Genomic DNA, 8,841 nt, shown 5'->3' with positions numbered 1-8,841 from the left:
TTTCTGCGTCTAACTCATCAGGTAACAACCTAGATGTTTACTTGTAGCCACTTATTGAAAAGTTGCAAACTCTTTGATCTAATGGCATTCAAGTTTATGATGTCTCAAAAAATAAAAATTTTATCATGCGAGCTACATTGTTATGGACAATTAGTAACTTTCTAGCATATGTTGATTTATCTGCATAGAGCACTGAGGATAAATTTGCTTGCCCTATATGTGGGCCTGAAACAAGTTCTATGTGGTTGTCAAAGGGAAAGAAAATGTGCTATATGTGCCATCGATATTTCTTAGAGCCCAACCACAACTACCATTTAGAGTCTCACTCATTTGATGGGACTTTAAAATTTAGATGTGCACCAACTAGGCTTTCAAGGACTGAAGTATTGAGACAAAAAAAAAGTTGTGGCCAATGACTTCAGTGGTGGGAGTAGTGTGCATGAGGATGAGCTTCCACTTTGAAATAAGAAAAGTATCTTTTTTACTCTTCCTTATTGGGATCATCTTTTGTAGCGTCATAACTTAAATATGATGCATATTAAGAAGAATATTTGTGATAATGTTGTTTTTGCTCTTCTAAATCAAAAAGGTAAAACAAAGGATAATCCCCAAGCACGTCTTGATTTTCAAGAGATGGACTTAAAAAGTGAGTTGCATTTAAGATCTCATCCTGATAATACTGAGTTAAAGTTTATGCCTAAGGCTTGCTACCAGATGAATGCAAAGGAAAAGGATGATTTTTGCAAAGTGATTAAGGAACTAAAACTTTCAGATGAGTATTCATCCAACATTTCTAGGTGTGTGCAGTTGAGACAACACAAACTTGTTGGCTTTAAGTTGTATGACTGTTATTTCTTGATTGAAGAAATCCTTCCAATTGCTATCCCTGGATCTTTTTCCGACCATGTTTCTTTGGCTATTATTGATCTGTCCAATTTTTTTAAAAAATTTTGTAGCAAGATTCTGGATGTGGATAATCTTGAGCGGCTTCAATCTCGAGCTGCTCTTATCCTTTGCCAATGGAGAAGATTTTTTCACCATCCTTTTTTACAGTTATGATTCACTTAGTGATTCATCTAGCAAATGAGGCTAAGATAGCTGGTTCGGTTCATTATAGATGGATGTATCCTATTGAGAGGTATAATTTTAGATGTGTTATAGCTAAAATTTGGTTCATTGTGTGTTATGATGTTTTTTGATGATTAATTTACGTTATTATTTCTTTCAATTTTTTATTTAGGCTTCTTGGTCACCTTAAGACATATATGTATAATAGAGCTCATCCAGAGGGCTCAATAGTAGAAGCATATCTAGCAAATGAATGTATAACATTCTGCTCATAATACTTAAGAGGGATTCGAATAAGGTTCAATCAGCTACGAAGGAATGATAATAGTGAAGATCTACTTGTAGGAGATGATGGTGAAGACCAACTTGTAAGAGATGATGGTGAAGACCAACTTGATGCCAATTTAAGAATGTTTAGACCAGAAAAATCTTTAGGAAGGAAGCATCAAAAGTCATAAAGGCCAGGAAAATGAAGTCAAGTGCCAAGGGTCTATCTTGATGAGAGAGTTGATGCAAGCGCATAGATATGTCCTATTTAACTACGATGCAATTATCCCATTTTGAGAATAAGAAGATTTTGTTATTAAGTTAGTTATTGAGTTGGCAAGTCTACCAAACCATCACTCATCTCATTAATAACCATGTGAATATATTTCTTTCAGACAACATAAGATGCATATCAAGGCCTGATGTCATCCACGTCGTTTAAATCCTTATAAGATTGAAAAGATTCATAGTCAGAAATTTCTTGAGTGGTTTCGTAAACAAGTTAGTTTTATATGCTCCCTTATAATTTATAATTTGAACATATAAACACCATTTATTTACCTCATAATATTCTATCTCATAATATACTATTTTTAATCTATGTTAATTTAGGTTGCATGCATGGATCAACAAGATGATGCCCATATTACTGAACAAATTAGGTGCCTTGCTCGAAAGCCACTTGATGATGCATGACGGTATACCAGTTACCTTATGAATAGCTGTAGATTCTACATAAAAGCACGTGAGAGGAAGTTGAGAACTCAAAATAGTGGAGTTGCAGTGACAATTGAATCAATGACTTATGTTAGCACTAGAGATCAGCGATCTATTGAAGAAAAAATAGAGTCTTATGGTATATTAAAGGACATTATTCAATTAAATTATCATCACAAAATCAACATTGATTTGTTCAAGTGTGATTGGGTTGATATTAATAGAGGATGCAAGAAGGACAAATTTAGTTGTACCATCATGAATTTTTTCTACTTAGCACATACTGGTGAAGGTGTGCTTGATGATCCTTTTGTATTTGCATCTCATGCAAGGAAGGTATTCTATATCAGTAGTCCTAGACATAAAGATTGGATTATTGTTAAGCCGGTTAAAATTAGAGATAATTATGATTTGGGAGATGTGAACTCTATTGTTAGTGACCATATGTCAGAACAAATGTATAAGAATCAGCTTCAACATTCAAATTTGATTCAAAATGCAAGTCATTTAAAGAAGTGGTTGTTCAAAAAGTGCACCAACATGATAAAGATTTAGAGTTTGAGGATGTATTTTGATCAAGAGGGAACACCCACGGGCTTGTAGTTTCTTGTTTTCAATTTTTTTCTATCAATGTAGTTTCTTGTTTTAATGCATAATACTCTCGAATGTAATTACAGTAAATGATAGTGTAATGGTATCCTTGGTGCTTTATTTATTTTCTTTTTTTCTTCATGTAATTGCTATGTGTCTTGTTATCCTTTTAAGATTTGAAAAATGAAATAGCGTGTAATCTTCAGATGGTGGGGAGATACTTACAAGTTTTTTTGTTAGCTAATATTCATTCAAATGAATTCTATTATATTTTTTCAAATTATATTAATAATGAAAAAATGCAAGAGGATAATTATCAATATTAATGGTATAGAAAATTTTCAAAGTAAGAATCAAGACGGCCCTCCATCTCATAATCAACAGGAGCAGCCACTTGAAGCCCAAAATTATGAGAAAACTGAATCAATTGCCCAAGAGCCACCTCCCTTAGCTGTCAATAAAAATCAACCAGGTATACATATGTAATCTTCTTCGGATGAATTCATAAATAGATCACTAATAAGCAAATAAAGGATGGTGCATATGCTAATTATTAATTTTGAGGGATCATTTTCTTACATTATATATATATATATATTTTTAATTATGTATACCAATTAGTAGGTTCGACTAGCCAGCCTATAAGGAGAGGACACACATGTATGTCTGAGTTACGTGATCTACAAGAGCGAAAGCATGTTGTTGTCAACCTAAATGAACTTGGACAACCAATTGGGATGAAAACTACTAAGTTATCAAATTATATAGGGTCAATGATAAGATAATTTAATAATGCTCCAATCGATTATGACTCTTGGCATGATATGCCATCAAGCTTCAAAGAATAGATAATAGCTGAACTAGAGGTATAGTGAATATTTTCATCTTAAATACACTTTATTTAGATATACATAAACTTTTTTAAAAGTCAATTTCTAATTGTATGATGTATTTATATTTTTACCTGAATACACGGATACCATAAGAAAGTCTCTGCTGGAAAAAATAGGGGCTATGTGGAGGCATTGGAAGAATGATCTAAAGTCTAAATATTTTAATATTGACCTATCTACTAAGGAGAAGAAAGCAACTATTCTTGAACGTTGCAATAAAAATCAATAGAGGAGAAGAATTGACATATGGTTAACAGAAAAATCTATGGTATGGCCTATTCTAACGTGTCAATGCTATTTTTTTTTTATTTTTTAAGAAAAAATTAGAAAAAAATAACATGTTTCAAAAATACTTTAGTAATAGCATCTTAGTGAGACTAACAAAAAGAATAGAGCTAAGTATGACGACTCTTATTGCACTGGAAGCAAGAGCTTGGCAAGAATTTTTGACGAGAAGATATCTTCAAATATTTTTATTCAACTTATTATCATAATTTTATTATATTATTCATGTAGTATTATTTTTTTACTAACAAAAATACTATTTTTTTTAAATATTATTTTGCCATTTATAGACCAAGGAAAATAATGGTGTGCGACCTTCTTGTGCAAAGTTGTATATAGAAACTCATACGAGGAAAGATGGTAGCTATGTGAATAACATAACGACTGAAATTTGTGCATGGAGAGTAGATTAATACTTCATACATTTATTGTTTTACTATAGTGACTAAAATTTCTAACTCAAAATATTTTCAAGAGCTAATGCAAGAAGAAATGCAAGAAGTGGGAGGTTCAAAAAGTACCAAAAGACAAAGGTATTGAAATGATGATGTCTACTCCCATGTCAAAGGGCCAGAAAAGAGAGGGAGGATTCATTGTGTGGGGAAAGCTCCCTCTTATTCAAAAGCTACTTCATCCAAATCAGTTGAGCAAGAGGGAGAGTCAACTCGTTTAAGAAACATGGTTCAACACTTGAGGAGTGAAGTAAGTAGATTGAAGGGGCTTGTTGCCAACTTGATTGCTGTTTTTCAATCTCAAGTACAAGTAAACCCACAAATGGTAGAGTTGATAGCGATAGCACAACGATATATCTATAATGAGGTATAATTTAGTTCCATTCATGTAAATTTATATATGGGATGACATATGATTTACATCGCAAACTTGTCTATATCTTTTTTATGAAATCTTATGTAATGGTAATAAAAGAACTACTATCCAAGAATTGAAATTGAGATCATAAGGCTTGTAGGATATAAGAAAATTAAAAATTTGGTGTACTATTATTTTTGGAAGGTATGATTTAATTCATGGCTGAATTTGCTAGGAGTTTTGGATTGACTTTGACGGCAAACTAAGAAAAATAAGTGGCTTTGGTTGGATACTGTTCATTTACTAAATAACACTAGTGTTTTATAATTTGCTATGTTCTCAAAGCATGCAATAAGTGCTGTTCGGACTGCTTGTAGAGAAAGAGCACGTAGATTGAATAATGCTTGATTAGAGTTTTTACACCCTCTTATCTGCCTTATCTATTCTAATTACATATGTAATTTTACTTTACACTTGTTATTGTATTATCATGATTTAATTTGGTTGCCTAACTTGTGTAGGCATCCGATGCTAGTAGTGCTCCAAGCCAATCTCCTCATGAAAATAGAGATGGTCATTCACATGATGATCAAAATGGTAATACACATTATGACTTGATAAATAATAATTTTCAAAATGATATGAATAAATCTCTGTGCATCTTGTTGTTGAGATAAATTTATATTTTGTAACTTAAGTATCTTATTTTGTTTATACTTTTGTTCTTAATTTTTTGCAGCTACTCCTTGAAGTTTGCTTGTTGTATTGAAAGTTTGGCAACTTGAAGTTTGATTTATCTTATGGAAAAACCACTTCATATCACATATTTGAAACTTAAATGAGACTACTGATACTATGTTGTTAGTGATAGATTATACTTTAGCATTGTATTATTGGTGGGTGTTGGATTATTTTTTAATATTGTATTATTGGTGTCAGATTGATTTTCAGTATTTTGTTAGTATTAGATTTTTTGGATTCTTTGAATACTATGACTTTTATATATTAAAGCTTATATTGGCAGTTGAAGCCATTTTTAGTTATATATATTTTTATCAGCTAATAACATTAGCCTTCTAAACAATAAAAATTTGGCATATTATTTTAAAAAAAATACTGACACTCAAATCATCCGCAAATCATTTAGATTAAAAAAAATATGCTAACATATAAATCATCAACAAATCATTCAGATTTTTCATAATAGACAGCTCAAACATCACTAAAGATAAGTCTTTTGCTGACGGTTTAGTCAAACATCACCAAAGGCTTTAAAGTTATGCTGACACTTAGTAGACGTTATAAATTTCTCAAGAGTTATGTCGACGATTTTAAGAACATCACCAAAGATTTATGTGTTTTACCGACGGATAAAAAAGTATCAACAAAACTCTTTGCCGATAGGGATATTTTTCGATGCTTTTTGTGTTCATCGGTAAAACACCTTGGAGTCTATGCCGACAGTCTTAATATCTTTGGTGATGCTTTTTGTGTGTCAGCAAAAGTCAAAATTTTTAGTGATCGATAAAAATTTTGGTTGATCGAGAAGCGAAGGCTAACCTAAAAGGACCTTTGGAGGGCTAACCTTTAAGGATCCTCATCTGAAAAGCGAAGACTAACCTAAAATGATCTTCGAGGGGCTAATCTTTAAGGATCCTTATATGAAAAGTGAAGGCTAACCTATAAGGATCTTTAGAACTTACTAAGCCAAGCTGTATGAATCGAAGATCTTGGCAATCAAGAAATGAGGGCTGACCTACAAGAACTCTTGAAAACCCCTCAATCTTAAATGAGCTAGATTCAAAGCTTCGACTGTTCGAAAGGTAAAAACTAGCACAAAAGGTCCCTACTAAACCTTGATACGAATTCAAACAAATCAAGGAGAACAAAAAAATAAAAGGAAACAGATGAAACAAGAGAATTTAAATTAAAATATTTGATTCCAAAACTTAACTAATTATAGTGATCAAGCCACAAAAAATAAATGACTACAGAAGAAAGGAAAATATATTAATTGCACGAAAAAGATCTGCCTTCGGCCTATTAAACCCTACCATTTTATGGGCCCGATGCATCCTTAGCTGCTAGACCTTCTGGACTGACATCGTCGGCCTCGAGTATCATCCACTCACTTGAATTTCAAGAAGAGTGATATCGACTTTAGGGAAGAGTCGCCCAACTGAAGCTCTATACTCTCTGAAGCCAACTTCATAGGTCATAACGGATGCCTTTACAGTCTTGAGAATCATCTCGAGTTGGGTGGTGGCAAGCTTGGCTTCCTATCTTTTAACTCTATCTTCAACAGTTTTGGCTGCCGCTCTACTCTCTGCTAGCTGAAGCCCTGTCATTATAGATCTCTCTTTATTTATTAAACGCTCGAGATTGCAAATTATCCCCCAAGCTGTATGAAGCTCACTTCAAAGTTTGTTGATCTTGGTAGTCGAACCCCATCTTGCCTCTTCGACAGCCTTGGATGATCTATCATATTTTTCAGCTCAAAGATCTTTTTTTGAGCCGCACGTAGTTTGTCACGGCAACGAGCTACTTTCGTAGATGCACCCCAAGTCACTTCTCTTGCCACCCTCGCAAACTTCTTGTACTCATTGGTCCACTTAGACTTTTCTATGGCATGCACTTTGTCAGTCTGCCTCAGACACTCTCTCAAATATTTTACTTCTGCTGAAGCATCATCATGACTTTTCTTTATTTTCAAAAACTTTTATTCTGCTTCAGTAGTCTCTTTTTTGGCTCTACTAACACCTCTTTCGAGGGTTTTAATTCGAGCCTTGATAGGCAGAGCCATGACTGCAGGCAAGGATTTAGTGCGATGGTAAACAAACGCACATCCATAGTACTTACATTGATCAGACTGAGAGTGAATACATCACAAAAATCAGATGTCACAAAAGAAGTACAGAGAGATAAAAATTCTCTTCATTAATAAAGAAAAAAGTTCATTTTTATATGTGTAGGAAAAAAGAAAAAATAATACAGAATTCAAGCATTCATGACCTCAGCCCGAGGATCGGTAGAAGAACTTGGAGTAGCTTCAATGGGTTGCTCGGACCCTCTGACTGGTGGTGATGGTATCGACGATGGTAGAACTTCGATGGTGGCTAGAGCCATCAAAACGGATCGGTCCGGCCTATAGAAAATCAGCCTTTCATGGGTCGAGCCAAAAAAATCTTTTTGATAAATCAACCATCAAATAGGCAGTCTTGGTCTGCATCACGCACCACTTCTTCTTTTCTGAAGCTAGATCAGCCTCAGTCTTTACCTTGGAAGCCTCAGCCTTATCCAACACCTCCTTCAGATGTTTGGCTTCAGCTTCGGCCATCTTCGCATTTGATCGAGCTTTGGTTGTGGCAGCATCCGCCTTTTCATACTTCTTTTGCATCTCGATGGCTTCCAATCGGACAATCCTTAATATATTGATGAAAACAACAACACAATGACCAAACTATACTCAAAAAGGAGTAAGTTAAAAAAAGAGAGGGAGAAGAAAAAGAGGAGAAAAGATAGGGAAGGAAGAAGAGTAAAACTCACTCATATAATGGAGATCATGATCTCTTGTTGGCTGTTGAAGCTCTACCCCTCGATTCTATTCAGATCGATGGGGAGAAGCATCCCCTCATGTAGTTTGCGGACAACCTTCCAATCTTCGAATGAAGCATCCGATGGAAGTGGAGTTGCATCAAGTTCTTGGACATCTGAAAACTCAGCAGGAACTGAGCTGGGTTGCTTGTCTCGAGAGGTAGATTGATGACTTCCTCTAGCTTGAGGGGCAGGAAGTGTGGCAGGCTTAGAAGAGCTTGTCTAAACTTGAGCAGCCAAAATAACTTCGGAGGTGTAGAAGAAACTCAAAGGAAGCCTGCTTCTCCTTTACTAGCATCAATGGCCTTCTGCTTCTTCTGAGTCCCAAAAGTAGTCAAAGCCTTCCTCTTCTTCAAAACATTCTTTTTCAACAGCTCGAGCTCTTTAGGCCTCATATCTGTAACAAACTACGATAAGTTAAAAAAAATAAAAAAAGAGAGAAAAAAGATAGCGGATATTAGAAGAATGACTGTATCGACTCTCACCTCTAAGGTTGGTCAAACTAAGAGCAACATTAAAGAGGGTCTACTCCGATAGCAATTGCTTCAAAAGAGAAATCTTATACCCTCATAAGATCTTGGAGCGCTCTAAGTCTTCTTTTCCTAACTTCAGAATT

The sequence above is a fragment of the Elaeis guineensis genome, chromosome 1 (assembly GCF_000442705.2).
Source record: "Elaeis guineensis isolate ETL-2024a chromosome 1, EG11, whole genome shotgun sequence".
Lineage (NCBI taxonomy): Eukaryota > Viridiplantae > Streptophyta > Magnoliopsida > Arecales > Arecaceae > Elaeis > Elaeis guineensis.
The sequence above is the reverse complement of the archived record's forward strand: the minus strand, read 5'-3'. Positions refer to the sequence as shown.